Source organism: Camelus bactrianus, chromosome 12, assembly GCF_048773025.1.
Source record: "Camelus bactrianus isolate YW-2024 breed Bactrian camel chromosome 12, ASM4877302v1, whole genome shotgun sequence".
NCBI classification, from domain to species: Eukaryota; Metazoa; Chordata; class Mammalia; order Artiodactyla; family Camelidae; genus Camelus; species Camelus bactrianus.
This window is the reverse complement of record NC_133550.1, coordinates 61,080,821-61,100,271: the sequence shown is the minus strand read 5'-3', so window position 1 is coordinate 61,100,271 and position 19,451 is coordinate 61,080,821. Positions and strand designations below refer to the sequence as shown.

The following is a 19,451-nucleotide window of genomic DNA, read 5'->3' as shown; positions in this document are numbered from 1 at the left end:
AGGAATACACAGCTACTCACCCCACCGTTATACCTGGATTCTAGATCGAGAGAACGTTAGGTACAAAGGTGAGTGCTGGGAATGATGGGATGGGGGCTAAGAATGGGGCTACCAGCCTAAAATACCCCAAGAATCCTGTGGCCACAGGATGGTTCCATCAGCAGGAGAAACTGGGTGAATTGCAGTGTTGCCTCTTCCTTGCTGTGTGATCTTGGTCAAATCACTCAGCATCTCTGAGCCTTATCAGTAAAACAGGAATAAAAACAATCAGTACTTGTAAGATTGCTGTCATTATTCACTGAGACTTTAATTCATGGGGAATACTTGGCATCAAGCCTGAAAGAGATAGTAAACACCTCTATTTCAAGCTATGATTATGATTCTAGGTAGAATGTGGCCAGGTTGCAGAAAACTCCAGATGCTAGTGTCAGGAGTTGGCGCATTACCCTGTGGAGTCAGAGCCTGGATGTTTTTGAGCAGAGAAAGAACACAAGGAAAGCAGCCAGTCAGCACCTCTCCAGTCCCTGCGGCATCTGGAGCCTTGGAGCCGGCCCCGGGTCAGCGGTGACAAGATCGGCCATGAGGCCAATGACCTCCAGCTCCCAGGGCCCTCCTGCTGCCCCAGTTCCGGACCTAGGCAGTAGAAGCGCGTCTGCCCCCCACCCCCAGCATCCCTCCGGGCAGAGCCAGATAGATGGTTTAATAATGCAGCTGCCTGGCTGACCTCGTAGTGGCCGCTGAGCCAGCTGAGACTCACGCCACCCCCCTGCTGTGGCTGCAGGGCCCAGGCCTGAGACTCCAGCAGAATCCCCAGATGACAGAATTCCGGAGCCCCATGGAAGGACCCACATGGCAGACACCCCCACGGTGCAAGCAGCCTTTTCCTCGTGGGTAGCAGAAGCTGGGATGCACAGAGCCCCAAGCCTCCTGATCCCCTCCAGCTGTCCCTGGGGGGGGGGGTGTCTCAGAGGAGACCCTGAGCCACTTGGAGGAGTCACTTTTGTGAGGGGCTGGGCTCCCAGGGCACAGGCCGGGTCAGACATGACCGGGCCCGGGAGCTGCTCACATTTTAGTGGAAGCACCAGGGGTATCAACAGGGGGGTCTCTCATCCCTCCCCTGTCCCCAGGGGATACTCCAGGCCTGCTCTACTATGACTGTAGTCAGGGAGGCAGGCTGGCCAACCTCACCACCCAGGAATCTCAGCTCCAAGCCAGGCAGGCAGGGTGCCATCAGCACCCCTAATGAGGCTCCCTGGGGCCCCTCCCATAATTGGATCTCTGGACCAAATAGTCTCTACCTGGACAGTTCCAAATATCCCCCAGGGTATGGCAATGGCCTCTGGCCCTCACAGGTACCCTCTTGTCTAACCTCAGCAGGGACTTTACATATATTCCTCAGGCCCCACTGGGCCTTCAGTTGCCCTTGACTCATGGACTATGAGGATTACAGACTCTCAGAATCAGAGAACCCTATGGAATTAGATCCTCCAGCTACTGTATCCACACCCCTAGCTCTGTTTTCACCTTTGCTTGCCTGGATGCAGAACATGGATCTTCCTCAGTTTTCCCAAATATCATTGCTTGACCTCCAGCCCACTGGCCCCCAAGATGGCTCCTGTTGACACCTTCCTCCTGGAATTCACACCTTGCGTCGTCCCCTCCCACAGTGCACAGGGCACACCGGTGCAACCAATAGGAAATTGCCTGAGTGACAGTGTATAACTTCTGAGGTTAGGTCATGCAAGAACTGTGGCTTCCTCCTTGTTCTCGCTCTGGGAGCAGCAGCTGCCATGCTGTGAGGACACTCGAGCAGTCCCGTTGACAGGTCCTTGTGACAAGGAGCTGAGACCTCCCGCCAATAGCCGGCACCAACTTGCCAGCCATAGGAATGAACCGTCTGTGAAGCAGATCCTCCAGGGCAGCCTCCAGACGAGCGCAGCCTCAACCAAACATCTTGACAGCAGTCTTAGGCAAGGTCTTAAGCCAGAATCATCCACTCCCAAATTCCTGGACCACAGGAACTGCGAAATAACCACTATTCTTTTGCTGTTGGAAGCCGCTAAGCTTTGAGGTAATGTGTTCCACAGCAATAGATGACTGATATGATAAGCATGTAGGTTTTTCTGAAGGGGGTGGGGGTGGGGAGGCTGAAGTGGGCGGAGGGGCTTACATTGCATGCTCTGCAGCAAAATAACTGAAAAATCCCCTTTCGAAATCTGTGTCTTCTCCAAAATTCCTCCACAGCCAGACGTCCTCTGGGGGCTTTCCTCTCACCTTCCTGCTGACCTGCCGTCTCCTCTCCTGCCTCCCATGCACTTTTCCCCAAGCCCTAGCTCCAAACGGTCTCATCCTTATTAGGTGCAGCCGTGATGTGCTCCCTAACCCTGACCTTCCACCTGGCATCCCCTGACCTGTCACAGTGCCCAGCAAAACCAAACGCCCCCAGCTAAGAGGCCCTGAGAAGGCAGCTGGAATCTATCTCTTTATACTAAATTTGGGATGGTTCCATGATGGGCCAGGGGCAGAGGTTTTAGTGGGGAAACTTCATTATTTTTCCCTCTGGGTTCCCTGTCTCCTCATTGGTCCTTAGTGATCATAGCTCGCGTTTCCAGCATTGGAAGCACAGCAGAAAATCTGATTTTTGGTCTGAATCCAAAAAAAGGAATATGACACCCCATCCACGGTCAGTGTGTGTGTGTTTCTCTAAAAGAATCACTTAACCTAATTTTCTTAGCATCAACTGGAAATGCCATGCGGACTAAGTGAAAAAAAAAAAAAAAACTCAAGTGCAACGGGGAGATCTTGTTTTTTACCTTAAACAGCACAGGAAGCTTTTTAGCAATTTATGGGTTCCTCTGTCTGTCTCTCTCTCTCTCTTCTGTTTTCTAAGCCATCAGAAAGGAAGCTATCCTGGAAACATGTGGTGATACGGCCAGGGCAGTAAGGTCATTTGGATGTGACCACATTTGGTCAACTCGGGAAAAAAGGGCACTTGGTGGGCTGTGAGAGGCAGCTCTCAGGCACTGCTCAAAAATCCCAGAGCCTATGAGGGTCTGGGATTTGGGACAGGGGTCCAGGCAGCTGGAAATGCCTGTGCATCATCTCGCGCTGAGGCTTCTGGGTTGGTTTTGCTTCTGTTGTTTTTTCTGTCCGTGCATCATTCTGCTCAAGACTCAATTAGTTCAGCTGTGGGCTGGGGGAGGCACTTTGACTCAAATTCCACCAAGACTGTGCATGGTGGTGGGGAAAGAGGAAAGTGGGGGGGGCTGGTGAGAAGGGGGATAGATGCTGGGTTCCCAGGACAAAAGCCCCTAATGTTCACATTAGTGACTTATTAATGAGAATAATGTATGTTAAGGACCCTGCCTGGCCCTGAGCGAGCCCCATACCAGGTAGCTACTGTGAGAGGTGATGGAGTGAGATGTAATTCGGGGGAGGACACATGTGAGAATGAATAATGATACAACGTGATGCGCGCTGTAACTAAGGCCTACACAGACTGTTCTGGGAGCCAGGGGAGGAAGAAGTAACTTGGCCAGCTCAGCTTAGGGATGGTCAGGGAAGGTTTCACTGAGAAGGCGGCCTTTGAGCAGTATCTGATGATAGACTGGAAGTAGACAGTTGGGGAAAGCATATGAAAGGAGTAAAGTCTTCCAGGCTGAGGGAACAGCATGATCAAAAGCACAAAGGTGTGGAGTTTATGGGGTGAGAGTTTCATGGCATGTTCTGGAAAGAGGAGATACTGGAGTCACTGGGACCCAGAGCCTGTATGGGGTGATACAAGACGATGCTAGAGACGTAAGTAAGGGCTTGAGTGCAAAGGGCCTTACTTGGGCAAGGTAAGGAGTTTGGGTTTTATTCCCTAGCAGGGAGGGTGTACCATTCATCTCTGTGTTTGCACCCAAGGCAGACATCACTAGCTGATCATGAAACTTTCTGCAGAGGGAGCTGCTGCCAATCAATTGGCATTGTCATGAAAAATGAAACGAACTGCATCCCTGCATGGGCTCTGGGGAGACATTGGAGGGGTTAGATAGGTGGGTGATGAAGGAGGCTGCTGCAGGTGTTCAGGTGAAAGATGGCAAGGCCTAACTTGGGACAATGACGACGGGGATGGACTTATTGCTGCCCGGTTTGCCCTTACCTGTCCACTAGAGAGTCCAAGCAGTCTTATCATCTCCACCCCCAGGCTTGGCCAGGTGCTCAGGATCCTGTGTGTGTGTGTGTATGTGTGTGTGTGTGTGCGTGAGTGTGTGTGTGCATTAGCTCTGTCTGGGCGCTTTCTTAGTGCGAAGGTTGCTGTATTTCTGGACCCGTGCTAACCAACATGGTGGCCACTAGCCACAGATGGCCATTTAAATCTAAATTCGTAAAATCAAAATAAAATACTCAGTTCCTCAGTCCCACTAGCCACAACGTCAAGCACTCAATAGCCACCTGTGGTTAGTGGTTACTGTATTAGACAGTGCAAATATATAACATTTCCACCATCGCAGAAAGTTCTGCTGGAAGGCGCTGGTCTAGGGAAAGCCCGGTCAGAGGGTACCCACCATGACCCTCAGTTAGCTCAGGCCAACCCCATCTTCTGTCTGGTGGAGGTGACTAAGTTAAGAGTCTGAAAGTCTTGCCAATTTATGTCTGCCTACCAAGGGCAAAGTCTCTGATGGGAGAATCTTTGAATGTTTCAGAGTTTTAAACCATCTCAGCGCTAGTTCACCAGACCTGGAGGTTCCGGGGGAAGGAAGTTCCCATGTGGTGAGCTCCAGCATTGTGCTGGCGGACAAGGCTGCTTCTCTCTCTTTTTTAAAAAAATTTATTTTATTTTTTTTCTTTTAAAGGCTGCTTCTCGTATTCGCACTTCACAAAGAAGGAAACTGAGGCTCAGAGAGGGGTGTGATTTGTCCTTTGGCAGATGACTGGGAAAGTCACGCAAACAGAACCAGAAGAGACTGTTTTGCCGTCCGCTGCCTGGTACTCCTTGGGGGTCAATACTCAGTGTCTTGGGCCAGAGGAGATTAGGTGGGCGTCCTCCAGTGCCCATGTCTGCAGGCCTCTGCACCGGAGAGCCTCAGCCACAGGGGCAGATTGGGGAACTTTCTGCAATTACGCCCTACATCCGCCAGAGGGCGCAAAGGCCGTTGTCGCTCCGCCTGACATGGGCGGGATGGTGGGGGACCGCTCGTAGAGCAAGGACTTTGGTCTGGGACCCTGCTTCAGGCCCAGCCCTGTCCAGGAAAGTACAGTGTGTTCCATACGGCCCCTGCCCTCTAGGAGAGCTCAATGTAGAGAGCAGAGACGACATAATGACATGTTTGGCTCTGCAGCAGTGGGCCTTGAAGGGTGGATAGGAGTATGCCAGGCAGCCTCGAGTGTAGTTGTGGAGGGCAGAGGTGGCATGCCCAACAGTCTGTCTTCTACTTGGAGAAACCGTGACCTCGGTAGCCTGCGTCCCACAGCTTGTCAGCTCTCCTAGTCCCACCCCAAACCTGCTTTCCTGTTTTCAGTTGACAGACAGGAGGAATTTCTGAACAGACGTTCTTTCTGCTCTAGTAATACCTAACTCTGTGGAGTTCACTGCACACACACCCCAGGTGGTTTCATGCCTCTGTGCCTTTGCACATGCTGTTCCCACAGCCTGGGACATCCTTCTCCACGTTCTTCAGTTGACCAACTCCTACTCATCCGTCAAGATTCAGCTCAGGCAATGGCTTTTTCCAGGGAGGCTCTCCCATTCCTGGCCTTGATAAGATGCTCCTGCTGGGAGTTCCTGCAGTCGGTCTGCTGTGCACTACCTGAGGACAGGCACTGGCGCATGCTACCCCATGAAAGTGATTGAGATACACAGGGCCTGCTCCAGGCAGGGCTTCAACCCGTACCAGGTGTGGAGAAGGCTCCGGTTTCTTCTGCACGTGACATAATCTCACCAGGCACTTGTGTGCCCAAGTGCAGGGGGTACAGACTCTGGACGCCAGAGCTTCTTGCTGCATCTCCTACCTCTGTAGGTGACTCAGATGTGTGTTTATGGGGGGTGAAGGGGTGGGAACGGTGGCCAGGGAGGAACTCGAGCTCAAAGGACTTAGGAGGTTTCTCTGGGCTGCAACAGAGCCCAGTGTCCCCCTGGGCATACTCCCTGAGGGGTGGGGAAAGGTAGTGAGCAGCAGCCCAGAGTCCTGGCCCAAGGACAGAGAGACCTGGAGTCTAATACTATCTCTGCTATCAAGCTCGCTGTATGACCTTGGGGGAGTCACTGCTCTCACCGAGCCTCAGTTGTCTCGCCTGTAAAATGGGAATGCAGCACACACACTTTTCGTGTTGCCAGCGGGGTGGGGTGTTGTGGGGTCCACAGGTGCGACGGGAGCCTGGGGGTGTAGGCGTCCTCGGGCGGGCGCTGGGAGGCGCTGCGCACCTCGGGCGGCCCTCCCGCCGCAAGTTTGCCTCCAGCTGTTGAATGCGCCGGCGGCGGCGGCGGCAGCGGCGGCGGGACCGGGTCCCCGTGGGGTGAGCGGGGCTGGGGGCCGGGGCGTGCCCAGGACTCGGCCGTCCGCGGGGCCGCGGCTGCAGCGGCGGCGGAGCCCGGCGCGGCCCCCGCCCGGCGGGCGTGTGTCTGCGAGCGTGCGTGTGTCCGCGGCAGCATCGAGCCCGGAGAGGGGGCGGGAGGGGTCTCGCTGCGGAGAGGCCTAAGGAGGGCGCGGGCGGCGCGGGCGGCGGACGGACCGCGGCCGCGGCCCCTGACGCACGCGGCGCCCCGGCCCCCTCCCGGGCGCGGGCCCCCGCGAGGCAGAGGCGCGGCGGCGGGGTCTGCGCGCACACGCCGGCTTCCAGACACACACCCGCCCCGCCACAGACACACGCCGCGCAGCGAGCCCCGGCCGGCGCGCCAAGCCCGCCGGGCGCCGCGCACATCGCTCCGCGCTCGCACTCGCACTCGCACCCGCGCGCAGGCTCCGCAGCCGCCGCGGCCGGAGGCGGCGCTCGGCCCGCAGCCCGGCTGGGGCCGGAGGTGAGTGAATTCCTTCGGATCTGAGCGCCCGCGGCCGGCCGGAGACGGTGGGAGTGGGCGCTGGGACCCGAGGACACCCCCTCCGCCAGTGGGGGTGGGGCTTGAAGGGGTACCCAGCCGGGGGAGGATGAGACGGGAGAGCCACCCCCAGTGCCTCCTGGGTCTGGGGGTCCCCGTAAGACCCCCGGAGGTCCGCCCTGTGTAGGGGGTGGGGGTGGGGGAGGTGGTTGTGGGCGGAGGCGGGGTGGGAGGACGAGGAGGACGGTCGGTGAGGTGAGCAGTTTTGGGGGGTGGTGCAGAGGCTTGATGGTGGACGGTCGTGCCAGCCAGTGCCACACCGCACCTCTCTGCCCCAATCTTTGCCAATCCGGGGGTCTTCGCTCCCCTCTTTCACGGAGTGCTGCCGGGGTCAAGGAATTCATCTTCGTAGCTGGTAAGGGGGAGTTGATTGGTGCTGGATGACGGCTCCAGGGGGAGGGGGCCAGGGTGGGGCTTTACCCCCCTCTTCCCCGCAGGAGGGCGATGGGTTTGACAAGAGGACCGGAATTGGGGAGTAGGGGTCCCGGGGGTGGGGTGGGGACCCTTGCGAAGGCTTTGCTCCTTTCTCCGTGGCGCCGGTGTGGGGCAAGCAGGGAGGCAGCCCGGGGAAGCAGCAGAAATCGGCAGACTGCAGCTCTGGCAGGGCCAGGGCCACTGCCGGGTGGTGTGTGAGTGTGTGTGTTTGTGTGTATGTGTGTGTGTCTGTATTTGTATGTGTGGGCTCCAACAACTGGCAGAAGAAGGGGGCAGGGGGTGGGTGTGTTGGCTGGTGGGGCGGTGTGTGCACGTGGGGAGGGATGTGTGTGCTGTGTGTGTGCACACAGGGCTGTGTGCAGGGGTGGACCCCAGCGCTCTGTCTGTACACACACACACACACACACACACACACACACACACACACACTCTCTCTCTCTCTCTCTCTCTCTCTGTGGCCCAGCAGCGTTTCCTCAGAATGTTTGGAGGGGGGAGAGCTGATGTGTTTGCACGCGTGTGCACTCGGGATCTCGTGTCCGGGGCAGAGGCAGCCAGGCCGTGGTGTGTCAGGCGTGCCCAAGGAGGGTGGTGCTGACCCCCGCTGGGCTCAGCCAGGGAGAACTGTGGTACCTGAGGGCACTTCCTGTGGCTCTGGGCTCCCTGCTGTGCCTGTTCCACCTGGACCCCTCCCACCCCAGTGGCTGCCTCTGGAGGGCACATCAGTCCCCTTGCCGGGACACAGGTGTTGTGTGTCCGGGCTGCAGTGGTTGCTGTCAGCAGGCCAGGCTGTTGGAGAAGAGAAGCTGAGGGGAGGAGGGGGTGCTGGCAGCACCTGGAGGAATGTGGCGGAAGCTGCAGGCCCCAGGCGGCCAGATTTAGTTACCGAGGGACGAGGGACGTTTCCAGATGGGGAGCTGCATCATGGGGGGGTGGGGCAGGGAGCACCGACTGGTGTGCGGTGTGCGTGCCTGGCTCACACACCTGTTCTTGGGGTCTGTGGGCACCTGTGGGACATGTCATGTCTTGGCTATCAGCAGGGCATGGGGGCCTGCACACGTGTGTAAGTGTGCGTCCGAGGAAAGGAATGAGCGCAGACGCACATGCAGGCACTGTCTGCAAATGCCTGTCCCAAATGAGCTGTGTTCGTGGGTGGGGACCTTTGGGCCATCGGTCCCCGGACAGGAAGAAAGAGGAGAAATTGAAGTGGGTATCAGGGAGCAGTGGGTGCGACGTCAGTGAGAACCTCTGGGTGTGACATCAGCTCTAGATTGCCAGTGACGTCACTGGGACAGCAGTGTGATGGGTCACCCCCAAGGGCCGGAGTGTGTGATGTCAGTGGGAGGGTGAGGGAGGTGTCACTGTGAGGGTGTGTGGCGAAGTGTGGTTATGTCCCCTACGTAGTGAGGGGGAAGAAGGCGAGAGGGATGGAGCCTGGGAGTGAGCAGTCCCTCCCAAGAGGCCCCATTTCCTGAGTGGATGTGGGACCCTTTTCCTTAGGGCCTGTCCCCCTTATAGCACATTGCCACTGCTTCCCCGACTTATGGTGTCCCCTCTCCCCCTCCCCCAAGCTGGGACCCTGCCAGTCCTGTTCTCCACCCCATCCTAGCCATGCCGCACAGACCCTTGGGTGAGTGTGTACTGGTGGGCGAGTATGTGTGTGTAAGTGTATGTAACAACAGAAAACTGCCACCACCAGAGAGCCAGAGACCTTTGGTTCTAATCCCACGTTGCCACTCTGGGTTTTCTGATTTAGGCATTGCCTTCACCTCTCTGGGCCTGTCTCTCATCTGTCACCGGGGAGGGGGGCAGTGGTTAGGGAGGTGAGAGGGGATTACAGGCTTCAGGGGGCTGGGTACCCAGCACATGGTGGGGGCTCAGTCCATGTGAGCCCCATCCTCTGGCGTCCTGTCCCCCAGCCCAGAGCAGCTGCTCCCCTGTTTTGCTTTAAGTCTAACTTTGTAAAGAATGTTCTTTTCTCTCCTTGGATCCTCACAGCAGTCCTGTGAGGCTGGCAGGCTGGCTGCAATTTTGTGGCCATTTGACAGATGAACAAACTGAGGTCAGAGGGTAAAGTAAGCTGTTTGTTGCTTCATTCTTTAGTGAGAACTCCCCCACCCAGTGGACGCAGGGAAAACCATCTGACTGGTAGTTCACTGCCCCACAGGGCACTCTCATTGAATGGAGGGACAGGGAGCTCCGTGCAGTGGGGGCGGGGAGTGGGATGTGCCAGAGTGAGGGCCCCAAGCCTGAGAGGTCAGTGGCTGCAGTGGAGGCTGCTTCCTGACTCCCAGTCCAGCGCTGGCTTGTTCTGCCCTCCCCATGACATTCCGAGATGGAGCGGGTGATAGAAATGGGTACATCCAGCTGCCAGGCCTTCCCTGGTGGGGTTGGCCCGGGGTGGTCATTGGGGGCTCTGTACCTGCTCCCATTGTGGCTCCCTTGTCCCCTGGGGTCTGGCAGCGTGTCTGCTGTGGAAGCAGAACTAGTTCTGGTGACACCTCTGCTGTGTCCTGGCCGTGTATGACACACGGGGATCAGCCTCTCCTGTCTGTCTCCAAGGCGGTGGCTGCTTGCCTTGAGGCCTCGATGAGCCAGTGGGAGAGGGTGGCATCCCTGGGCAGGGTCAGGATGGCACCCATCACAGTTACTCTCCCTGCTTCAGCTCCAGTGCCCCTGGGCCAGGTCCTCCCTCCTGCCACCCTGCCCCCCGCCAAATCTGCTGTGACAGTGTGCCGTGCAGACTAGACAGCCAGGAAGCAGGATTGCCTTGAAGCCCAAGTCTCCTTAACAAGTCAGGCCTCTTCGGGCACAGCGTTAATAGTCCAGAAGGTTAACTCAATCCTCTGCCTCCTGCTGTCCCAGCCCAATCCCCTATTAAATTAACCTTCTCCTGGCTCAGTTAGCACCTGGGGCAGAGGCACAGCCATTAGTACTGGGGATGGTGTCTGGGGGCTTGGAATAATAAAGCCCCTGTCTTCTCCCCCCAGTTCTTCAGACAGTCTCCAGGGAGACCCCAGAGAGCCCCTGAGGACTGACGCTGGGCAAGCTTGCTTACACCTGGGGTGCCAGAGGAAGGGCGCGGGCTGCCTGATGCTGCCGACAGCAATAATTATAGTGATAATAATAATAATGATATTAGCTCATATTCACTGAGCCTCTACTGAGAGCCGGGCCTGGCGTGAAGCTCTTTATAAGGGGTAGTCGTTTAATCCCGCAAAGCCTTCTGCAGTTAGAGCTATTATTATTTCACATTTCCAGGTAAGAAACAGAGAGGTTCCAGACTGGCTCAGGGCCACACAGCAGTGGAACCAGGAAGCCCCACAGGTGGACTCTTTGCATCATTAACTGTTAACTGATGAACTCCTTTGCCAGGGGACCCTGGGCATCTTGGGGCGCCCCTCTCGCTGAGGGACCTCTCAGGGCCTTGTTTTGCTTATCTGTAAATGGGGACAGTGACCCTGCCACAAGGAAGCAGTGGGTGTGGCTGCAGGGACAGAGGGGTAGAAAAGCTCCTGGGTCTCAGTCCCAGCTCCCCACTCCTCCTGCGCCCCCTCCCTCTGCAGTGACCTGTGACATTCCCAAGGGCAGCTCCTTGCTCCCTGCTTCTCTCACAGTGCCTGGAACAGCATAGGGCACATAGTAGGTGCTCCATAGGGGCTCCCCTGGGTGACAAAGGGGTTGCTGCTCCAGGACCAGTATCTTCCCCAGGCCTGAGTCCGTCATGGCCTCAGCTGGGGGTCCCCAGACCACTCTGCCACACTCCCCCATCTTGCTTGTGGAAGAGCAGGGGCTCAGGGTCCAAATTCTGCCTCTTTTCCTCCTTGACGTGTGTCCTGGGTAAGAAAATTCACTTCCAGAAGGTTCTGTCTCCTCAGTGTAAAGTGGGGGTAATGGTACCGAGTTCTTAACTCTCTCAGGTCGGTTACATAAGAGAATGGCAAGTGTGGAGTATTGTGTCTGGCACATAGTAGGTGTCAAGTAGATGGGTTCCCTCCCCCTTCCCGTCTGTCTCCTGTGTTCGTTCCTGGTTCCCTGGAGTGGGGCTTGGGTTGTGTGTGTGTGTGTGTGTGTGTGTGTATGTGTGTGTCCGTCCTTCTCTCTCTTTTCAGTCTCTACTTTCACTCCGTGAAATGCATAGAAACTGTTTCCTGGAGCCAGGCTGGGGGATCTGAGGAAGCGTGAGAAGGGCCTGGGTGCCGGGTCTGCTCCAGCTGGAGTGTGCAGACGGGCTGGTGTGGAGGCAGGGCATGTCTTTGTGTGTTCGTATCTGTGCGTGTGTGCAAGCTGGTCCCTACCTCTCTCAGGGGGAGGCAGGGAGCCATTCCTAAGGGCCCAGCCTAGTGGCTCAAGCCTGACTCAGTTTCCCTCCCTGGCCTATCTTTATCTTGTCTCTTCCCTCAAATCCTCTCTGGATCCTGGAGAGACACAGGCTGTGGGGTCAGCTGGCCAGCCGCCCTCCCTTCCCTGCCCTTCTCACTACCTGGGGGATTCCCTGTCTGTCTCTCCCACGGCATGGCAGCTCCAAACAGGTAGAGACTAGCAGGTCCTCAAAAAATACTTGTTGAACAGCTTCCTTTCATCTGCCTGCTGTTGAGGATGGGTTGATGTATTTTGCATTTAGTCCGTGCACACACGCACACAGTTATAAGCACGTCTCACTGAAGGATAACTGCTGGACTCAGACGGGAACCCTCAGGGATGAGCCCTGGTTCTGAGCAGACAGAAAACATGTGGACCATCTGCCAGGTGCTCAGCACGGGGCCTACACACAGTAGGGCTTGCTGACAGGCGATACCCATTGGTCTGTGACCCGACTGACTAGGGGCTGGTGCTGAGCCAGCCTTATAAGCAGGGCTGGAGAGGTCAGAACGACTTCTGCTCAGACATCAGAACCCCCATGACTGCACACCTGCTACGTGCCAGGCACGGGGCGAAACACTCTCTATTATCTTGTTTAATTTTGGCTGGAGGATTGTGGAAGAGGTCCAGCCGGCCTCTGGGTGGGGGGCATGCCAGGTGGAGACCATGTGAGCCAAGGTCCGGAGGTAGGAAAACCCGGAGTGGATTTTGGGAAGATGATTCTGGACATGTGGTTTGGGGATCAACCACTCAACAACCTAAACAATCTTAAAATCTGGGCTAAGAAATCCAGAGTTGTCCTTTTTGTCAGAGAGTGCCCGAGTCTCTGGGTGTTTTTTTAAAATGCAGATTCCTGGGCCCTGCCTCCTGAGATTAGGGTCGATACGGAGCCCGGGAACCTGCATTTTAAGTGCATTTCCAGAAGATGAATGCCCAGGTTTGCTGGGTGCGTGGCAGCGGAGGGGGCTGCTGCGTGTTCCTGGGGATCTTCTGGACTCCTCCCACACACCCCGGGAGCAGCAAAGGCGTACCGTTTTCCAGAAGAGCCTGAGCTCAGAGAAGTGAGGCGTCTTCCCTTGGGTGACACAGCAGCAAGACCGAGGCCGATACTGACTAGTACTGACTAATAATCTTCCTGTTCACTGACTGCTGTTCTAAGCCCGCTCAAGGAGCCTCTCATTAAATCCTCAGAACCACCCTCTGCATCATTCCTGTTGCAAAGAGGAGGCAGAGTGTGCGGTCAGGGCTTCAAGTCCGCACCACTGGTGAAGGCGTGAAGTGCAGTGGGCGTGAAGTGAGGCTGGAGAGGGCCTGCCCCAGCATTTTGGACTGAGCAGTGCCCTCCCTCTCCCTTCCTTCGGTGTGAGGGAGCGGGTGGAGCTGAGCCTGCAGTTGTGCGTGTGAGCAGAGGCCAGAGGCGGGGGTGGAGTGGGGAGCAGAGAAGCCTGGAGGACGTTGGAGAGCCAGGAAGGCGTCCCGGAGGCGGCGGCGGCGGCGACGCAGAGTCGCGTAGCGGTGGCCCGAGGCCGCTCATCCGGTGGGCGCTCTGACCGAGGCAGGTCCGGGTCTGGTGGGCGGCGGGTGTGTCCTCCCCAGTGCGCGTCAGGGACTGGCCGACGCGGGGCGCCCGGGCGCAGCCCCCGGCTAGGCATGTGCGCGGCGGCGGCGGCGGCGGCGGCGGCGCGGAGCAGGGGGCGGGCGGGGTGGGCAGCCACCGCGGGGGAGGAGGCGCGGCGGGGGCGGGAGCGCGCGCAGAGCCCCAGCACGGGGCCGCCCGCCCCGCCCCGCTCCCCGCCCGCGCGGCCCCGCGGGGGTCCCAGCCCGGCCTCCCGCCACTCTCCGGTGCCCCCGCGCCGCGCGGCCGGCGCGGCCGGGTTTCCGCCTTACTTCCCTGTGCTTAGAATTTGCAGTCGCATCCCCTGGCGCTCGCGGCCAATTTCACGGCCTCTGGGCTCGGAGCCGTGCGCTGGATCGTAAACCCGCCCGCGCCCGGGGAAAGGGGTCGGAGGGGGCGACCGGAGCGAAGACCTGCCAAGTTGTTGGCAAGGGTGTGTGTGTATGTCAGGTGGGTGTGGACGGGATGGGGGGCTCCGCCGGCAACTGCCCTGGGAGAGCTGGACCGGTGTGCAGGCGTGGCCATGTGTGTGCGGAGCAGGGCTGTGTGTCCGGAGTGGCCCCCACTGTGTGAGCATGCCTGGGGCATTTATGTGTTGGTCTGTGAATCTGTGCAGGGGCCCCTGTGTCCATGTGCATGTTTGTCTGGGTGTATATGGTGAAAACTGTATGTGTGTATTGGGGGCTGGTCCACAGTGAGTGGCGCTGGTGTGTTTCTGTGGATGTGTTGACATGTGCCTGTGTAGTGTCCCCAGGCATGTTGGCACATGCTCCAGCCTGCATGTTGGGGCAGGCACCGCCGGGTATGGGGTCTCTGGGCAGCTTCTACGTTGCATCTGGGTCTGTGTGCCCACGTGTGTCTGCGGGAGTATGAAATTCTGATGTGTTGGTTGCTGTCTAGGTGTGCTCAGTGGGTACTGGTGTGTGAGGGTGAGTGTGCAGCCCAGAGCCAGTGAGCTCAGGGTCAAAGGTGAGTCATGTAGCTAGGGGGACGATATCCCTCAGGACCTGGGCTGGAGAGCTCTTTCCTGGAGCACACTGGCTGGTTCCTCTTCCTCTGCCTCTGGGTGGGGGTGATGGATCTGAGGCAGCGCAGGGGGCCAAGTGTGTGTTTCTGTTCCATCGTCGCTGCCACTGGCTGCCAGCACGTGGTGGGTCTACATATGTTTGTGAATGGCTGTGTTGGGGGGGGCCGAGGTGTGAGCCCCTGCCTGCGGAGGAGGGCCAAGAGTGCCATCTGGGCCGATGGGGATGCAGGGCCAGACGGAGAGAGGGGCCTCCGAGGGAAGGGGATGAGTGTATGCGTGTGCACGTGTGCGCACAGATGGAGGGCAGATTCGGCCGAGGCACATCTGTCTGGGAGTATGTGTGTGTGTGCAGGTGGAGGTCAGGCAGGTACATTGCTCTAAGGATGTGGGTGCACATGTGGTGGGCGGTGAGGTTGAGGTAGAGTTAGAGGTGGAGCAGGCTGGGGGCCACAGGGGTGGGTGCCAGTCCTTGCAAGTTTTGAATAAGAGACCGGCTGGGGTTGGGGAGAGGAGTTGCTGGTTCCCTGCAGCAGAACGGATGGGGCCCAGCTTTAGAAGGGGGTGGGCCGAGTTGGTGTTGGGGTGACCAACATGAGGGCAGAGTGGTTGGCATGAGCGTGGGGAAGGGTGTATGTGTGTTGGAGGAGCCGGGCGTCAGGTCAGTGCAAGGGTGTGGGTGGGCATCCTCACCTGGCTGTGTGTCCATGACTGTGAGTGAGATGTGGGGCTCGGATTGTGACTTGGGATTAACCTCCAGGCTGTGGACCCCAGGAAGGAGTGATGGGGTCGGGTAGAGTTGGTGGGAGTGGGGGCCCTTCAGCTCCTAGAAAATCTCCCCATCTGTTTCTTGCTCCTCCTGCCCAGGGGCCATGGAGGGATTGAAAGATGCACTGTGGCCCCTGGCCCCTCCCCTCCTCACCCCCTTAACCCTGTGTGACAGGGTGGGGAGCCCCCAACCCTCCATCTGGGTTTGAGGCCCCTTCCCTCCATCTCTCTTGCCCCATCATCTTTCTATCTCCATCTCTCTGCCTCCATCTCCCCCATCTCCCTACCCTCATGTCCCCCATCTCCCTGCCCTCATGTCCCCCATCTCCCTGCCCTCACGTCCCCCATCTCTCTGCCTCCATCTCCCCCATCTCCCTGCCCTCATGTCCCCCATCTCCCTGCCCTCATGCCCCCCATCTCTCTGCCTTGCCTCTATCTCTCTCCATCTCTGCCTCCATCTCCCTCCAGTCCTCCCCTCCCTCTGCCTCCCCCCCTCTCTCTCACACTGATATTCATTTGTGGTATATTCGGTTGCCATGGGAAACCTAAGAAAGAAGTGAGTGTACCCTTCAAGACTTCAGCATTTTTCCCTCCTCCCTCCCTCCTGCTGTCCCCCTCCCTCTCCTCCTCTCCTCCTCTCTTCTCCCTCCCTCCCCTCTCTCTCCCTTGCCTCCTCCTCACAGCAGGAGAGCACTTGGGTGAGGAGCTGCTGCCGCCTGAGCTGGGCCAGGACCTGAGACCCCATTGCTACCGCCGCTGCCGCCGCCACTGCCACCACCGCCTCTGCTACTGCGGGGACCTCCCTGAGACCAGGCCAGGGACAGAGCTTCGCTGGCCAGAGGGGCTCCCTCTGCCCGCAGACATCTGGTAAGGACAGGGTCCTTCTGACTGTGTGTGAGTGCGTGGCTGGATGTGAGCAGGGCTCACATGACCTGGCCTTGAAAACCCATGATGTAGCCCAGCCTCTGCCTCCTATTCGTCCCTTCCTGCCTTGCCTGGCCCCTGCCCCCAGCTGCAGGCACCTCCGCTCTCCTCCTCCTTGGCTCCCCTTCCACGGGGCCTGTGAGGCAGCTGGCAGAGAGGTGGGCCTTTGGGAGCTGGGACAGGTCCACTGGGGAGGGTGGGGAGAAAGCCCCTGCTGGCTCAGAGACCCCACTCCTACCCCTTCGTCCAGCTGAGAGACTGAACCAGGCCTGCCTGTACCCCAGCAGGGCAGGGAGCATCTGTGCCCTGGCGGGGGGTGGGTGGTGGGGAGCCAGCTTCCAGGGGATGTCCTGGGAGAACCTGGCCTCTTCCTCCTTGAATGGGGGCCTTTCCATGTAGAGCAGGGCAGACTGCGGGGCTGGGAGTGAGCTGGGGGCAGGGAAGCACCAGCAGAGTCAATACCAGGCCTGATCCAGTGTCACTAAGTTTTGCAGGAGGCAGGAAGGCAGTCTGACAGTAGGAGGCCGCGGGCAGGCAGGCCAGCCGGCTGGCAGGAGCTGTTATGTCCCGACTAGGGCCGGTGGCTGCCCTGGAGAGGAGAAGCCAAGGCTGTCCCTGTCACCGTGGCTGTGTTGGTGGTGGCCACGTGGAGGGAGCTGTCCAGGCGGGGCGCTGAGTGACGGTGGTTGCCGTGGCGAGGGAGCCGCCTCTGTGGCATTGTGGTCTCCATGGAGAGAGGAGGAGACAGAGGGAGGAGGCTGGCTGTCTGGGCTTGGGGTTGGTGGTTGCTAAGGAGAGGGAGATGCCGTCTCTAAGATGTGGTGGTCCCCACGTGGAGGGGCCGTGACTGCCAAGGTGTCAGGGTTCCCCATGGAAGGGCTGCTGCTGGGTGCTCTGGAGGGGGCTTGTGTGGGGACAGTGGGGGTGGTGGGTGCTCCGTGGAGGACGGTGGGAGAGTGAGGGGGGAGGGGCTGTTGCCGTGGATTTGGTGTTGCTGGCACAGCTGAAGCAGGGTTTTTTGGAGGAGTGTTGAGGCACACTGGGTGGGTCTGAGCTGTGCTCCCCACTTCCGTTGCTCATCCTGCCCCGTCCAGGCCAGACCGGAGCCCCTGCTCTACCACTGGCATCGCTCCTCTCATGGTTTCTCGTACCTGTCCTTCCCTTCCGCTTCTGTGACCAAGCTCTCCTGCCTCTGCTTTGTGCGCCCTCCCTCCTCAGGGCCTTGGAGCATACAAGTCCCCTATCTGGATGCATGCTCCCTCCTTGTCCCCAAATGGCTTTGTCCCCATCCTTCCATGTTTGCTGAGCTCCTGGAAGCCCGGCCTCAATACCTGCCTTTGAGGTATCAGAAAAGGAAAGTGACTTGCCCAAGGTCACATAGCATGCGCTTGCTGGGACTAGGATTTGACCCCGGGCACCTGCCTCCCCAAATGTCCAACTCACAGGCCTAACTCCTCCCCTTGGAGCCTGACCCCCTCCCCCCGCCACGACCACCCGACTCAGAGCTGTCGCTCTTCCCCCAGTCCCCAGGTATTCTCCCCAAGCACACGTTTCATTTTAATAACAGGAGGAACCGGCATGGAAGAGCACCGAGTTCTGGGTTTGAATCCTGACTCTGTCACTTACAGCTATATGGTTCTGTGCCTCAGTTTTCCCTTCTGTAAAATGGAGACGATGTACATGCCTCTCAGAGTTTCTGTCACTTGGGATAATGTATGGGATGCCCTGGCTCCTGGGACACAGACTCTCAGTAAGTGGTAACCACCACCATCATCACAATTCCTTTAAGAATGATTTTAGAATGATTTTCTGACATGCCTGGGGCAGACAGGGTGCCTTCTCACCAGAGATCGGCCTTGTGGTGTCCTTCTGTGGGATCCTTGAGCCTGGAGGTACTGGGCTGATGTTGTGGAAGCAGGAAGTGGGGGGCCTGGAGTGGAGGAGGGCCTCCCAGTGACCACACAGCAGCTTGGTTGTTGAGGCAGGACAGAACCAGGTGGGGCCGGCTCCCTGTCCGGTGCTCCTGCCCGCTTACTCCCGGGGCCCATTTGTGCACTTGAATCAGATGGGCCTTGTCCCGCTCAGCTGTTGCCTGAGACCCCGGCCTCCAGGCTTCCTCCCCAGGGTCCCGTGTTCTGAGCCAGCTCAGCCAGCCCTGGCCTAGGGCACAGCGTGTCAGGCAAGTGGCTGGTGGGACCCTGGGAGTAGCAGGAAGTCTGTCCTGTCAACCTTCTTGGCACCAGGGGACAGGCCAGGCAAGGGACTGAAAAGGATATTCAAAGAGGGACATTTGAAGGATTTGGGGAGTGACAGGCAGGATGGCTGCCTTTTGAGTGACAGAGCTCTGAGTTCAGATCCTGGCTTTGCCACTTTCTAGGTGGGTGGCCCTGAGAACATTTCTCTGCCTTTCTAGGCCTCAGTTTCTTCATCCACGTAATGGGTATGATGAGGATTCACCTTGCCGATATGGGGCAGGGGAATGAAGTTAAAGCACAGGACCTGGTACCTGGGAGGTGTTTCCTGAAGTGGCAGCTGCTCCTTCTAACCTGTCAGCCTTCTTCACGTTTTAGGTTGATCTGGGGAAGAGGGGAAAGAGCTGTCCTGGGTGGCCCCAAATGGCAGCAGTGGGACCAACCATGCACAGACCTCAGTTCATCACAACAAGAGACTTTTTCACAGTCAGAGCTGTCTTGGGATGGAGTGGATGAGAGGTGTTGAGCGCTCTGTATACGGCGAGATCGCAGAAGGCTGGCAGGGGTATAGAGCTTGGAATTACAAGACCCAGGTTCATGTCCTAGGTGTTGCCATTTATGGGCTGTGGGATCTTGGGAGCCTCAGTTCCCCCACCCTGAAAAATGGGAGGGATAATAGAACAGGGGTTACTTTAAATGAATTCAAAGAGACCTCAGATTCCCTTAAATCTGCACAGCATCCCATTTTCCAGAAGAGGAAAGCAAGATGCAAGGAGCTTAAGGGGCTTATTGCAGTAATACCAACACCTGCTCTTTGCCGATTATCTGCCGCACGGCCCGCATGTTCCCACACGCTCCAGGTCTCACTTAATTCCCTGGCCTTTGTCCCTGCTCTTGTTTCTACAGGAGTGGCTGTTCCTTCTGTGCCCATGGCTGCTACCTGGACTTGTTGTGTGGCTGTCTCCTGTGCCGGCTTATTGTCACCTCTTCAAGGAGGCCCTCCCTGATCACTCTGTTCATTGCTCTGGTTCTTCACTGTCTAACACTGCTAACGCA

General features: G+C 57.9%; 1 protein-coding gene across 2 annotated transcripts in view; it reads left to right on the top strand.

The window, feature by feature from the left end:
* The first annotated feature begins 13,690 nt into the window (after positions 1 to 13,690).
* LOC105073208 (protein phosphatase 1 regulatory subunit 29) overlaps positions 13,691 to 19,451 on the top strand; it is a 47,562-nt gene continuing 41,801 nt past the window's right edge. For both annotated transcript variants that reach the window (XM_074375509.1, XM_074375507.1), the window contains exons 1-2: positions 13,691 to 13,937; positions 15,966 to 16,146. The gene's annotated coding sequence lies outside the window, so the exon portion shown is untranslated. The remainder of the gene's footprint in view (positions 13,938 to 15,965; positions 16,147 to 19,451) is intronic.